Source organism: Octopus sinensis, linkage group LG6, assembly GCF_006345805.1.
Source record: "Octopus sinensis linkage group LG6, ASM634580v1, whole genome shotgun sequence".
In the NCBI taxonomy this organism is placed as follows: domain Eukaryota; kingdom Metazoa; phylum Mollusca; class Cephalopoda; order Octopoda; family Octopodidae; genus Octopus; species Octopus sinensis.
The window spans coordinates 63,763,642-63,780,805 of record NC_043002.1 but is presented as its reverse complement, the minus strand read 5'-3'; positions in this window follow the sequence as shown (position 1 = coordinate 63,780,805).

Sequence of the window (17,164 nt, the reverse complement as noted above, 5' to 3'; positions counted from 1 at the left end):
TGCCTCACGCTGAGGGACTCTCATGTATGATAGTTTTGACTTTGAGAGTCCCTCTTAGCGTGACGCATTCAAGTGTAGAAATGCGTTTAATATGAATACACGTATCTATCTATCTATCTATCTATCTATCTATCTATCTATCTATCTATCTATCTATCTATTGTCTATTACTGGGTCAAGGGGGCATGCAACATCAACTATATAGCATATGTGGTACATCTTGTCCATCACTACAATGTCCGGTTTTTAGACCCTAGCACCTGACCTGTTTCGATTATTCTTATTTTTATTATTCGATTATTATTATTTCGCTTCTTCTTCTTCTTCTTCTTCTTATTATTATTATTATTATTATTATTATTATTATTATTATTATTATTATTATTATTATTTTATTATTATTATTATTATTATTATTATCATCATCATCAATGATCGTATTTATTTATTCTCTGTACGATTATTTCTACTTTCACATTTTGTGTTTTCATTTACATCCTTTAATCGTTTCCTTTCGTTATTCGGTTACAAACCTGCACACGCACAGAAGCGTATGCACATACACACGCGTATCTGTACTAGTGATTGACTAATTTTGTGAGAACGGTTTTGATTACAGGAATGCATCATTTGAGATACAGCATCGTTCCTAAACACCAAGAAGATAGCATCAGAATTAAACCATAATTATAAAGACATCAATTGAAATAAAACACGCCGTTTCCCTTCTGAGGAAAACTTTCAACAGCTTATATACGCTTCAGCTATGATAGCTACAGCTCCATTTTAAGTGCTTTGGGAGCAATAACCAATAACATTAACTAATTAACAAACCATTTTTTCCTTTTTCTATCATACATCAGCGAGTTTAATGTTCCTTCGACAAATACAACAAAAGTAATATGAAAAGAAATAAAAGAAATTACAAAAAATAGTCATTTGTGTATTTAATCACATATTTGGTTGTTTTTACGTTGGGCGGTGAATGGTTGGTATTTGTATTTTGTATTTTGTATTTTAATTTTCTTTGAAATTTTCATCATCGTTCCAATCGTCATCATAACAGTAAGGAATATAACGAACGTAACAAAATTGATGATGAAGAGGACGTAGTAGAGCAGGCTGGTAACGATGACGATATTAATAGTGATGATGATGATGATGACGATCACAAGCGTTAGTTTAAATTGACGATGGAAACGGTGCGATGGTTGATGATGTGAATGACATAGTGGCGATATCAATGTCGATGATGACAACGGATAGACGACGAAAATCGACACAACGACGCCTATTGTTATTATCATTATTATTATTATTATTATTATTATTATTATTATTATTATTATTATTATTATTATTATTATTATTATTATTCAGTAGCTTTATTTTTATAGCGTGCTTTCACTTCACTACCGAGCGCAGCTCTGTGTGCCTTGGGTATGTGCTGTGATTTGTTGTGATGCTCTGATGGTTATTGTACGGAAAGTGTTCTACGTAGGATGTGTGCAGTGCCTAGTAGTGCAATTTTCTGTATGTTATATGTGTTTGTAAGTTTATTATTGGAGGAAATACATAGCTGAGCTTGACTGGGCCTTTCATTATTTCGAGGTCCATAAAATAAGTACCAGTTGAACACTGGAGTCAATGTAATAGACTCATCTCATCCTCCAAAGTGGCTGCTCTTGTGCAAAAATTTGAAACCATTATTATTATTGTTATTATTATTATTATTATTATTATCATTATTATTATTATTATTATTATTATTATTATTATTATATTATTATTATTATTATTATTATTATTATTATTATTATTATTATTACTGCACCCAGTCTTGGATGTTTCCCGACTCAGAAACGACAAAGATTTTTGTTTCCAAATCGATGAGACTTCTAAGAGCATACCGCACTCCAAATCAAAACAACTGCTTTATATTAATGTTGCACTATTAGCATATGCGTAGCTGCCTCTATGTTTTACATTAATCTACGGCAAGCTCAGCCCTCACGATGTCCACCCCAGCACACTGAAATGACAACACAACTGAGAAGGCTAAATAATTACCATATTAAAAGATATTAAGAATCTTTTAACCAACATGTGTCACAACATCGCTGCAGTTGTTCGACTGGAATCAATTAAAGAAATGAAAAATAATAATCTGAAATGGCTGTTAATACTCGAGAAAATGTATGTGTCTTTCTACAAACCATAAAATTCCATATTTAAAACCGCACGTGCATCTGACATGTACATGTTTTTCTATTCACGCTCTACTTTTGTACGTTGAGTTTCTTTATAATGTTTTATTACTTTCGGTGGAATGCTAATTCTAGTACCATTAACTGATTATTTGTTTTCCTTATTGGTGTTCCTAATTTACTGATGTTCATGTATAATGCTGTAGAATTACATGTAAATATATGCTAACGTGCTTGAATGATAAATTTTCTCATTTGCTCCACTTGTAATTAATATTCAAACATTTTTCGACTTCAACATTTTTAAAATACATCTTGTTATAATTCTCTGACCTCATTTTAAAAATTAATTCATCTTTATATACTTTTGTTATCATTTCCTTAAAACTTAGAGTGCATATTACCACTGATACATTATATTGTTGGCTGTAGTCAACGCAAATATGAAGATGCAATGAAGAAATCGTCTCAGCACTTACACGCGAAATACATTTAGCCATTTTGCACAGTATTTTCTTAATTGTTGGCTATGTTTGTTTATTTCCCCCTTACTTTATGGTTGTGTGTATTACTAAGAAAGCTGTATTATTTTAGATTGTGATGTTCAGAGTGATCACCAAGGAAAAATCGATGACTTACATTCTTAGAGGAAAAGTTGCCCTCCATTTACAAAATACAATAGCCATTAATATTCAATGGAACGTATAAAGAACGAATGTGTGAGCTATCACTTTGAATCTCAGAGTTCAACATTCTTATAAAGATTTATCATCAGATAGCAGCTATCAGAGCTTATTAGCAAATAATTCGCTTGCTACTGTTTATTTTATATTATTTTACTTTTATTTTATCTAGTTTCAGCTCACGAGCTGTGGCCATGCTGGGGCACCGCCATGTCATGAACAAAAACTACAAACGGTTATTAGATTTATTATTTATGTATCGCTTAGGCTGAAGAGACATGATGATATCGAAGCACCGGGTGTTCAGCAGTACGCGTACACTAATGGGTCAGGTGTATTATAAGTGTACATCTCTACGATATTAGAAGTTCTTCTCCACTGGCGACATACATCAGTGATCAGCTTTGTCATATTCAAATCTGGCGGCGCGTATAAGAAAAATGAATATGTAAGCGTTTTTCTTTTATATATTCCCAAAACATGTCTCAAAATATCTATATCTATGTGTACGTGGTCATTTTAATATTTTGTTCTCACATACATACATACATACATATATATATATATATATATATATATATATACATACATACATACATACATACATACATACATACATACATACATACATACATACATACATATATATATATATATATAATGCAGAACTGGGACAAGAAGGCAAGACGACCAGATAGCTAGGTGATACAAGAAAGGGACAACAAAACACTCAGACAGCAAAGAAAGCAAGGACGGGTCATTCGACGTTTTCTGTCCTCAGTTCAGTTCCAGCTTATCTATGCAATTTCGGCTGGTTATACTCGAGATTGTTCCAATATGGCCCCAAGGAAGAATTAAGCTAAAAGCACGAGATTCCTTGGAAGAAAGCATTGCAAAATATAATCTATCGACTGAGGATAGAAAACACCGAATGAGCCGTCCTTGTTTTCTTTGTATCGTCTCTCTGGATATTTTGTTGTCCCTTTTTTGTATCACCTAACTGTCTGGATGGTTTGCGTTCTTGTCCCATTTTTGTATTTTTTATTTATAAAATACAGCCGCGTACGTACACTTTCGACTCTTTCTTTCTTTCTCTCTCTCTCTCTTCATATATATATATATATTATATATATATATATATATATATATATATATATATATATATATATATATATATATATATAATTGAAAGAATGGAGTCGAACGAAGATTTTAACAAAATTCCTTTACTCACGACACATGTTTCGAAGACGGCATACTTTTATTTCCGAAGGAATAAATGGTGCATTATGCCTTCTCATCGGGAAAGATAAGGAGCCTCTTTCAGCCACAAGACGAACAAAAAAGTTTGATGATTGCCTACATGGCGCCCACAGTGATAATGAGTTTTTAAAAATAATCCGTTATAAGCAATGACGTCAAAAATGGGTAGAAGGAGGAAGAATTAAAAACAGTTAGGGGACAATATGTATGCTGCATGTATGGGGATGTGCGGTTGTGTGCTTGTGTTAATGAGTGCGAGTGTTTATGTTTGTGTATGAGTGTGTGTACATAACTGCATTTGTGTCTCTGTGTGTGTATGTGTGATTGTGTGTGTGGGGGAGACAAATGTCAAATATGCTTAGTAGTAAGGTGACAGGTTTGTGTCTGTGTGTTTGATTGTGTGTATAATAGAGAGAGAGAGAGGGGAGAGAGAGAGAAAAAAAGGGATAAACATACGTCAAAGATATTTAGTGGAAAAGAATTTGTCTATAGCAGTGGTGTGAACGTGAAGCTAATTATTAAACTCCATTGGTTATCTATATTATTTATATGAATTGAAGGTGTGTTTCTGCCAATGCTTACATTTGTACGATTTTTCAATGTGTGTGTTTACTAGGGGAACCTTGGCGAAAAGGATATAAAAGAGTTCAGAATTACAAATGTTACAGAATTTTCTGCCCTTATCAAAAGGAAAGGATACAGACAATATGGACCAATCCAACTTGAAAGATATATTGTTGTCTTTAAGACGCCAAACTAATTTACTTAGCACTGTACTGTGTTGTTTTTTCTTATCTCGGAAATTCGAATAATGATTGGAAATTCTCTTGGACAACTGAGAAGTTGTCGCACCAATATAGAAGTAGACATCGGTACCGGAAGAAATTCTACACTGGTAAATGGAATTTTTAATTCTGGAATTACTGGACAAAAATTTTAATCTATTAGGGTTTTCCTCCGAGATCGAGACGGAGTTTTTATTGTTATGATTGCTGTTTTTATTACTACTAGCGTTAATCACTACACTATTTCTATTATTATTATTATTATCATTTTTAATTGTACTACAACTGGCAATATCTCCGACAATAGTACCGTTGTTGTTGTTACCATCAACACTACCATTGTTATTAATCCGCCTAATACTATTATTATTATTATTGTTCCTAATACTAACGCTGCTACGAATGCTGTTACTATCAATACTATTTCTATTATTATGGTTGTATGATGGGTTTGAATTGATAAGATTAGTGTTGGAACTCCCGGGTGAAGAATCTTTGTTTAGTAGCTTGTTGTTATGGGAAGCAATAATTTGCGAAAAATTTCTAGTGTTAGAGAATGCAATTCTTACCTTGTGTGAATTGATAATAGAATGATATCTAGAATTAATGGGAAAGTTCCTAGAAACGGCTTCACGGAACTGCAAGGAAAGGTTCGATTTGATTTGTTTTCCGTAAGGTATTACAAACCAGATATAGTTTTTTGTGGACCTTGAACTGTTCCTAGCGTTATTTGTGACAGTAAGGGGAACATTTGTGTGTTGGAAATTTGGGGTTGGGTGGCGCTTACCTCCCCTGTTCCGTAAAGGATTTATCTTATGTACAGGGGTGCTGACACTATTAGAATTGAAACCATTATTTTTATTATTTTTATTACGAGTAGTGTTCCTATCCTGAGAAGTATATGTTGGTTTAGAATGGGCTGGGTCAATGTATGATACATTTTCTTTATAACCGGCTCTTGACAAGGCGGCGTTATAAAATTCCGCACTTTGGTTAAAGATGTCAACATTAGCAGATAATTTTGACAGTCTAAGAGAAATGCGATCGTTAGTTTTCAGCTAATTCATTAGTATTGTCAGGTGTTTTTATTGCACCTTCAATTGATCTAGTTGGTTTCAATTTTCAGTTGCTGTTATGGTATAATTATAATGCTCAAATCAAATATCTGAAACATTTTGGTGTGGAAGTTCCAAATGTCATATTTGTTCAGTCTTTGATAGAATTACTTTCGGAACACTGCATCACTTTAAAAATTGCTGTAACTGAGATGTTGTCTTGAGCCCTGGGGACAAGTCTCCTTAAACCATAAGAACCTTTATTAGTAGTTTTGGGAATACACAATGCCACTTTTTTAAAGGCAAATTGTGTGTTCCGCCGTTCCGATATCCCTTAGGCTTTTGTTTACTTTTGTCTCTGTTGTGACAAGAGCACTAATTACGAGACGAATGACTATCACTTTTGCATTCCACAATTTCTTGGCTACTTCCTGAGGTTTTTCAAATTTTATTTGTATCCACTCTATTTTCATTATATTCCGTGTCAGTTCTATGAAGCCTTTTTATCCTCTACGATCAATATCGGTCTCCTCCCTTCGATAAACCAATCGGTCTTTATGGAGAAAGCCCCTAAATTCTTGTAATTAACATTCGTCATCATCTCAGACATTTCTTTATACCATTTTTTCTGTCACTTCGAATTTACCCAATCGGCTAACAGTCTAGTGCACTCTTCCCACCAGTCGTGCCTGAGGGTAGACACATTTGTGCTAGCTTCAAAAATGGAAACACTGACGTTAAAGCTTCATGTCCGATCCTAAGATTTACAACAATTATCGGAAAGTCGACCTGAATGGAATGTTATATCAGTTCCTTTATTTCATTTTCGCGAATGGAAGAAACATCAAGTACATTAGCTTTCTCTACAAAATTTCTCTATTTAGAGGAAATCATTTTGTGTGATATTTGTCAATACAAAATAGATGCAATCTGTTCAAAATTTTAAATGGATGTATGACACTTGGAATTGATATTTAAGTGTGTCTGAAACAAGAGCATAAACTCATTAGAGTGCAAGAGGGTATGGAGGAGAGAGCAATTTTATTGATGTTCCGAGTAAAAGTTTGTCGATAAAAACAGAAGCACATAATCGCATACATTTTTGCAATTACTATTTGAAAGGAAACAATGCAAAGAAGACGAATACCATAAACTCACAGCTATGATAATTTTAATAACAATATCATGATACAGCAGCAACAACCTCTTGTATGTGTCCATTACAACAAATGTACAAAATAGAGCTGAATCACATCCCTTTGAATATGGGCGGAAGATGAATTTGAATTGAGTTTAAATAAAAACATATAAACAAATATATTGTTAAATGAATGAATGAATGAATGAATGAATGAATGACTACATAAATAATTAAAGGGTGACATGTAAGTACAAATATTCTCACTCCTTCCAGAAGAGAAAAGATTGAACATGAAGAAATTCCCTCTCCGATATACAAATATATTTCTCAAAATATCTGGAGTGTTGATAATTCTAACGGCACTCCTAATATACATTCACACTACTCACATTCGCACGGATTAAAGTGCACACATATATTATCAATAGCTACAGACAAACACGTTTTACTTTGTATATCAATAATGAAATATATATGCATTCATCGGAAAATTCTACGTACGTTCAAGCAAGAACGGCGAATGTCACAGTCAGTCCTACCCCGCGTAATGACATTGCTACAAACTAATGGCCCCTTTTTTCTATAACATCACACTATTCTTTGCATTATTCCAAAACAGTAATAATTCGAGATTTGATATCCTATCTCCTATATCTGTAAATAGTTGCACATAATTGGACTATATTAATCAAGATGTTAGGCTGAGCTGGAGATAAACCGCGCCGAAATGCGAGATTTGCAAAGCACACGTGCATCATCCCTTTTGCTCGTAGCTAGGCATTTAAAAATTGTTTCCTGGAATAATCTAAAAACTAACAGAAAATAAATCATTATCTTCAAACCAAGATAAAAATCATATATACCTTATACAGAAATGTGATCTTGGAAAGGCATGCAGCGTTTCCCGACATGTTTATAGTTATAATTAATCAGAATTTTTGCATTACAACTTATTGGAGTTGAGTACACAAAGAACAAACCACGTGAATTTACCGCCCGTTCTGCCTTTCTGATTAAAATCTTATTGCCTCATTTAAGTTTATAATTTATTTGGTAAAGAAAGATCTCTGATATTATCCCCAGGTCTTCTCTTTCATTTCTCTCACACTCCTCACACTTGCCTACTAATAATCTCTTGCATCGATGTTTATTTAAAAAACAATTATTGGTTTTATGATTTGGTGTTTTCTATTTGTGTTTATAGTGAGCATTAAAGTTAATTTTCTTCCGAGGGCTGGAAAAAAGGCGGAAAGATTGTCGGAAGGATAAAATTAATTGCTGTTCATATTAAAATTCGAGCAATATTTCGGAGACGAAGGAATATTATAAAACCTGAAGGGAAATACCATGATGAGGAATAAAATTAAAAATCGAAAACAGATAAATTCCAATTTGTCGAATGTCGATAAAAATCTTGTTCGATATGCATTGGTGGATGATTTATTTTTTGATCTTTGGTTTGTTCTATTAAATATTAATTCCTTTGGATTCGGTTCAAGACTCGTATTTCGAATGGGGAATGTTTATCATCACTCTAATCGAAATCAAATTTTTTTCTTCTTCTTTATCACTAACATCTTGACAAATACTATCAGTACACAAATAGAAGAACTCTAAATAAGACGGAATTTCCACATTCCTTATATATATTACTATAAAATATTTGGTGAGTTGAATAATTGGTATACTCTGTTGTTTTTAATTACATTCCTCTGAAGGTTTTATGTTTATATATGGTGTTCTAAATGAAGTGAGCTTCAACAAGATACACACGTGTATCTGATTATAGATTATCATGCATACTGGAAAGGACGATTGGTGATCAACGTTTTGATGTTGCTTTGTTGCACTGGTCAATAGTTCTATACGGTGTACAATTCATGCGGCGTTCGATTACTGCATATCATTTTCGAAAAATATGTACAATGACATACGAATAATGAGTAAAATCTTCGTTGACAGACTGCTATTATTCAATTTTAATTAAAGACTTTTAATTTAAAAACTCCAAAATTTTGGTGGCAATTTGTTGCAGTTGTCAACAGATGATTCATAAAATTTACCATGGCACTACAGGTGTGATCCTGCTGAGGTGGTGTCTATAGTAGTGGTATTGGTACTAGACAACGTCTTTTGTTGAAATAAAGATCATAATAATGCTCCCAGCTGTGTTTCTTGGTGTAATATTGCTTTTAACAGATCGCTTTTAACAGATTTTCTGTGTGTAGCATAAATATATGTTCCTCAATTCCATGAAAGTTCCTAAAGCCTTTGGCAAGATTTACTACAATGCATGTATCTTTGACGTCGAATATTTGCAGTATCAGTTTCCGATAATCCCTAGGTATATAGAAAAAGCAGAACACTAGACCGATAAAAGAGTCACTTATCTAGCTCTAAATACCGATGTTTTGTATCAAATAATCAAATATTATCTAGACACAACTGCTACAATCCCAGTACTTACAAGGATGAATGATTTGTAAGGATTTCTCCTCCCTAACATAAGCAGTTAAAGATCAGAAAGGCCTCATCAAGCAGTTAGTTCCTCCAAGTAAGACACCAACATCAATATCATCATATTTTCTTTGTAAGTTCAATGACGATAGGGAAAGGGTGTCGATGACAGTTAGAAGACATGAGACATGGATCTTACTGTATCTTGTTCAGCACTCTTTTATCGGAGTGACGAGCGAGTCAACCATTTTCCACCAATATATCAAAGTGTATCTTTAGCACGTTATATCTGCTGAGTGGTGTTTTTACTCGTAAAAAGCCTAGCATCTCAGATTTATATCTATACACACAATTACACACGAACACACAAAGGTACACACACACGTGCACACTTACACACACGTGTGCACACACAAAACACACTTTGATACACACACACACACACACATACATAGACCGAGAGACGTGGGGAGAAAATGAGATAAGAGACATACACACACTCACACACACATAGACACACACACACACACACATACACACACACACACACACTAACACATATAGAATATTCATCCAATGTAACATAGGAAATAAATGAATACAATCGAAAGCAATCTGTGATGCGTAGTTCGATTAAGTACGCATAAGTGCGTGTGTGTGTGTGTATTTTATAATGTATATATGTGTATATACTTAATCAAATACTTGTAGATATTATTTCTAATATCCAATTGTAGAATAACACATATATCTTGTATTTGTACCGTTCCAATGTGTGATAACTGCGCGTCGATATCGCGTCCTTGTCTTCCTAATAATTGCTGAATTTTTTTGCTTTCCTGTGATTTAAAAGTAAGACCTCGACTTCACAGACACAGACACAGACACGCAAAAACACACACATATGGACGATGTATTTGTGTATATGATTATGTATGTGTGCATCTATCTATCTATCTATCCATCTATCTCTCTATCTATCTAACTATCTATCTATCTATCTATCTATCTATCTATCTATCTATCTATCTATCTATCTATATCTCTGTCCTCTTGACATAAGTCAAGAGGACATAAATAAAATCCCCACCCACGTACATCTTGAGGATGGCCGCAAGTTGTACGTAGTAGTCGAGGGCAGAAGGCCACGATGCTATACATGTGGCAGTGAGGCACACCTCAAAAAGGAGTGCAAATCTGCCGCAAAATTACAACAACAACAACAGCCACAGGAAAAATCACAAAAGCCAGGATTATTGCCCACACCACAATATGGACAGCTAGTCAAGAAGCTGTATGCGGAAATGCAGGAAAAACAACAAAGAACAAGCCAACCCAACCAAACAACACCAACACCAGCGCCAAGAACAGAATCATCACCACCAATAACAAATAAACCAATTCCAACACCAAGAATAACAACGAAGAAGACAAGCACCAAGGATGTAGGAGAGACAATAACCACAACAAACCCCCCAGCAACACCCTCCCCGCGCACCACAACAATATCTACAACCGCACAAACACACCCAGACGCTTTACCCTTGCCCCCTGCTGATTCGTCAGACTTTTCATCTAACGATGAAAGTTCGACAGAATGGCAAATAGCCACAGGGGTTAAAAGAAAAAGATCAAGAAAAACCAAACAAGAAATCGCAACCAAAGCAGGGAGATACCTGAACCCTGAAAACTCCATACACAACAAAACAAGCACCAATACCACAAAAACAATGCTATCAGCGATAGACACAAAAGACTCCAAACTAATGGAGTACATCACAGGATACACAAACATTTGTGAAGATGACTTTAAAAATAGCAATCATCCACGCACTACACCACCCAAACACATCAAAATACTACACATCACACAAACACAACACCACAAACTCAAAGCCCTCTTCCCAAATGCTGTAGGGGGTTTCCAGAAATATCTGTCCCAAAAACTATATAGAAACCTCCTTGAAGACACATCAAAGAACGAGGAAGCCAAAACTTTCGACACAAGTAAGTAACTCTCTGTACTTTCATTTGTGTGTTTTAAAGCACACACCCCAATAGAATCATGGTCAAGATTGGTTGTGTGAATGCGCGTGGCTTGGGGTCTCCTTGGAAACAAGGATACCTCCTAAATGACATCAAGTCACATGATTTGGGAATCATAGCCATAAGTGAGACCAGACTCCACGAGCCACGGGCCCTAAAGTCCATGTTAGGCGGACAGTTTAACATTTATTTCGCTCCCTGTCTGCCGAGGATGGGCGGTAGTGGCACCGCGGTACTTTTTCACAAGAGCCTGGATCTCGAAGTCAAGACGATATTCGTAGACCCGGAGGGTAGACTGATCGTTCTGGATGTTGACGGCAGCAATGGGTGCGCTTTTCGACTCGTATCAGTCTACGCACCGCCCTTAACAGGTCGGGCGGATTTCTTTCGACGTCTAGAAGTATTCTTGGGAACGTCTCGTCCTTTACTCTTAGTGGGGGATTGGAATGCTACCTTGGACACGCATGTAGACTACGAGACAGAAACAGAAGGGGATGCAAATGCCTCAGAGACCTGCTCAGACGATTCCAACTGTCTGACAGGTACCGACTCGACCACCCAAATGCACCAACGTGGACATGGAGCAACCGCAGTGGGTCGTCGAGATCGTATCTAGATAGGATACTGTGTAGGACAGTAGACAAGGATACTTAGGATGTCCACAATTCCACACAGTCAGCTACACGGATCACAAATTGGTGACGTGTACGCTAGACTTAGATAAGGCACATAGACAGAGTCCTGGGTACTGGAAACTGAACGCATCATTCCCGTCCAGACAAGTTTTCAGAGACCGGATTAGCACACTAGTAAAGAGGGCTTTGACGGGAGCCATCATCAACAACAAATGGTGGTTTGCCCTCAAGAGAGCAGTAAAAGCAGAAGCGATTAGGTACAGCAAAGCACTAGCCATAGATAGAAATAGAGTAGAGGGTGAGCTAGTTAAGAAGCTAGAAGAGGCAATTAGAAGCGGCATCGCATCCGACGTTTTGGCGGCGAGGTTGGCCCTCGACCAACACTTCAACGCCAAACACGAAGGATGTGCTGTCAGAGCTAGGATGCGTGCTCTAAGGAACGAAGGTGTTGGAGCCGCGAGAGAGGCCCGGGTGGCAGAGGCGCAACAGGGCAACAAAGCCACCATTCGGTCACTGGTAGATGAACAGGGGCGCGATTGCTCGAGCCAAGTAAAATGTGTGAGGCCTTTCAGCAGCATTTTGCCCGACTGTTCGGGACGAGTGGAGGGCAAGAACGTAGGGTAGACTTCAGTGCCTACCTACATAGCCTGCCACGACTCTCGACAAGAAAGACAGGGTGCTGCGAAGGTGCCATCACGGCGGCGGAAGTGCGGGAAGCGATGGCAGAATGCTCGAGGGACAAATCACCGGGTTTGGATGGTCTACCCTACGAATTTTACTATTGTATGCCAGACTTGTTTGGAGATGTCTTGGCAGCGGTATACTGCAACTGGCAGCAAAACGGGAGCATACTCGGTTTTGTGAGTCGAGGAGCTGTAACTCTGCTGAAGAAAGATCCAAACAAGGGAAACATTATAGATAACTTTAGGCCAATCACTCTGCTCAATGCAGACCTGAAAATTTTGACAAAGGTGTTAGCCAAGAGGTTGGCGCTTGTCATGGAGAAACTGGTCGACAACGCACAAACATGCGCCGTGCCGGGCCGGAGCATCCATGACAACCTCCATCTGATGCGCTACATCATAGACAGGGTAGTTAACGAACCTGGCATGGGTGGGGCCCTGATCAACTTGGATCAATCGAAAGCCTTTGGTAGGGTAGACCATCGATACTTGGAGGCAGTCCTGAGAGCGGCTGGTTTCGGTCCCGTCTTCCGCGGCTGGATAGCTGCCTTGTACAGAGGCATCCGTTCGGTAATTCGCGTAAATGGACATCTATCGAGACCCTTCGACATTGCACGTTCGGTCCGTCAGGGATGCCCCCTCTCGGCGCTTCTATACGTATTGACTCTTGAGCCACTACTGCGGAAGCTGGCGACTCTGAGGGTCATCCCGCGAGAATTAGGATGCGGGACGAGCGTGTCTGCATACGCGGACGACGTCACCGTCATAGTGTCAAGCCACGAGCACATCGAGCGGGTCGGCGAGACACTGAAAGACTACGAAGCGGTGACAGGAGCAAAAATCAACCGGGAAAAGTCAGTGGGCTTGCGGCTCGGCACCTGGAGAAGCAAACCCATGCCGTCCACCAGTACCTCCGTCGTGGGACGCTGAACAGACGGCCCGGTTGAGTTGCTCGGGGTCTGGTTCGGTCCGGACCTCCAAATGGAGAAGAACTGGAACGAGATAACGAGTAGGGTGGTCACTCTCGCCCAGCAATGGGCCGAGAGGAAAGGTCGGGCGGAGGTGGTGAACGCATACATCGCGTCCATCATCTACTACCGCATGACCGTCGTACCTTGTCCCGACCCTACCATCACCAAACTAGAACGCATCCTCTTCCGCTTCTTGTGGAAAGGATGCGTCCCGATGGTCAGGCGATCCATTTGCTGTCAACACCCGTTAAAAGGAGGGCTGGGCATGCCGTGGTTGATGATGCGCAGACACGCGCTGAGACTGCGACATCTCCGGCTCTATGTAGACGACGGTGAACAGGTGTGGTCGCCGTTTGTGAGGCACGCATTCCCGCAGCTCGTTTCCATGACCGAACTACAGTCGTGGATCAAAAAGAGGCCGAAGAAGGGCGAATGGCACCGCGAGTGTCGCGTTGCTCTCAAGCAACTCTGCCGTCCCGGGTCGACCTTGAGTGACTTCAACACAACCAAAGCATTCTATAGGGGATTAGTGGAGGGGAGGTACGACGACGAGCTCGGGGAAAACCTGGGCGTCGACGAGGAATACCTGACCCGCCTGTTTCAAACGACTTTCGGCCGGGACCTATGGACAACTTCCAGAGATCCCTGCCTGACGGTGCTACCGAGAAGCGCTACCCGTTCGGGATAAGCTCTATAGGCATGGCTTGAGAAACACGGGGCCGACCTGCCCGAGATGCGGTCAGAGCGACGAAACCGCTCTGCACGCAATCGTGCAGTGTCCAGCAATTTCCCACCTGTGGGCTTATGTCGAACGACTGCTGTCACGTGTGGGACGTGTCGGTTTATCCGCCGAGTCTATCGTTAATATCGTCACGCCTCCTTCCTTCAAAAGGAAGGAAGAGCTATTTTTATCATACTTGTGGCTATGGCGAAAGAATGTATCTGGTGGACGCGTCTGAAAGGATTAGAGACAAACACTTTCCTCTCTGGTCAATCTCTCATCAACTTCTTCAAGTATCACTTGAAGAAAAAAGTGAGAGTAGAGAGGCAAGTTTTGTCTAGTGAATGTTTTAAAAAAAGATGGGTGAATGTAGCAAGGATGGCACGTATGAATGACGAAGCCACCTTGACTATGATTCTATGAACCGTAAAAATTAATACAGAGAGTTGCTTATTTGCAAAAAAAAAAAAAAGAAATATAACATGTGACTTCATTGACCGAGGTTACCGTGGTCTTTTCCGTAGGCTTTTCTTTCCACGGGTAAACCTCACCTGTCCTCCCCTTTACACTTCATATTGACATTTCTGTGATAACGATCCCTATTGATCAATTTTTTCCTCTCCCCCTTTTTTACCCCCCCCTTTTTTGTCCTCTTTCTCTCCTTTTACGATCCCTTTTGATCGACCCCCCTTTTTTATTTTATTTTATTTTTTATTTTATTATTATTATTATTTTTTTTTTTTTAAACCTTCAAAAGAAAAGCTCTACCTTGTAATTTGTTCTATCTGTGTGCAGCCCTGTGTGGCTAATAAAGAAACATATCTATCTATATCTCTATCTATCTTGCTAGCTATCTATTTATCTACCTACCTACTTACATCCGCAGCTCATCTTCATGACCGAACTGCAATCGTGGATCAAAAAGAGGCTGAGGAAGGGCAAATGGCACCGCGAGTGTCGCGTTGCTCTGAAGCAACTCTGCTGTCCTGAGTCAACCTTGAGTGACTCCATCACAACCAAAGCATTCTATAGGGGATTAGTGGAGGGGAGGTACGACGACGAGCTCGGGGCGAACCTGGACGTCGACGAGGAATACCTGACCCGCCTCTTCGGGACGACTTTCGGACCAGGGCCCATGGACGACTTCCAGAGATCCCTGGCCTGGCAGTGCTACCGAGAAGCGCTAGCCGTTCGGGATAAGATCTACAGACACGGCTCGAGAAACACGGGGCCGACCTGCCCGAGATGCGGCCAGAGCGACGAAACCTTTCTGCACGCACGCGTGCAGTGTCCAACAATTTCCGATCTATGGGCTTATGTCGAACAACTGCTGTCACGTGTGGGACGAGTCGGTTTATCAGCTGAGTCTATCGTCAATATTGTCACGCCTCCTTCCTTCAAACGGGAAGGAAGACCTATTTTCATCATCCTTGTGGCTATGGCGAAAGAATGTATCTGGTGGACGCGTCTGAAAGGATTGGAGACAAACACTTTCCTCTCTGGTCAATCTCTCATCAACTTCTACAAGTACCACTTGAAAAGGAAAGTGAGAGTAGAGAGGCAAGTTTTGTCTAGCGAACGTTTTAAAAAAGGATGGGTGAATGTAGCAAGGATGGCACGTATGAATGACGAAGCCACCTTGAGCATAATCCTATGAAGCCAGAAATTGAAAACAGAGGGTTACCCACTTGCAAACAAATGTGGTAACATATAACAATATTGACCAAGGTTACCGTGGTCTTTTTCGTAGGCTTTTCTTCCCACGGATAAACCTTACTTGCTTTCCCCTTTACACCACACATCATGACACTGTGATACACGATCCCTATTGATCGTAATTTTTCCTCTCCCCCTTTTTTCCTCTTTTTTCTTCTTTTTTCATTTTTCTTTTCTTTTTTTCACTTTTTCTTTGTTTTACTTTCCTATTTTTCTTTTTTTTCTTTTCCTTTTTTTCTTTTCCTTTCTTTCTTTTTTTCTTTCTTTTTGTTCTTTTTTTCCTTTTACGATCCCTTTTGATCGAAAACCTACGCTACATTTTTTTTTCTTTCTCCCCCAAAAGAAAAGCTCTACCTTGTAACTTGTCCCATCTGTGTGCAGCCCTGTGTGGCCAATAATGAAACTTATATATCTACCTATCTATCTACCTGTTTGTCTGTCTATCTATTTATCTATCTATCTATCTATCTATCTATATATATATATATATATATATATATATATATATATATATATATATTATATATATATATATCCATCTCTATATATCTATCTATCTATCTATCTATCTATCAATATATCTGTCTGTCTATCTCTCTATCTATCCATTTATCTCTCTATCAATCTATATATCTATCTACAGACACACGTACTCACACACGCACGCAAAACACTCACCCACATATGCACATATATATACACACACACACACATATACATTCGCATAACAATTCGCAGAAAATAGAATTAGTTGTAGGGTTATTCTCTGACGCGGATCTTAAATGATTGCTCAAGCAACTC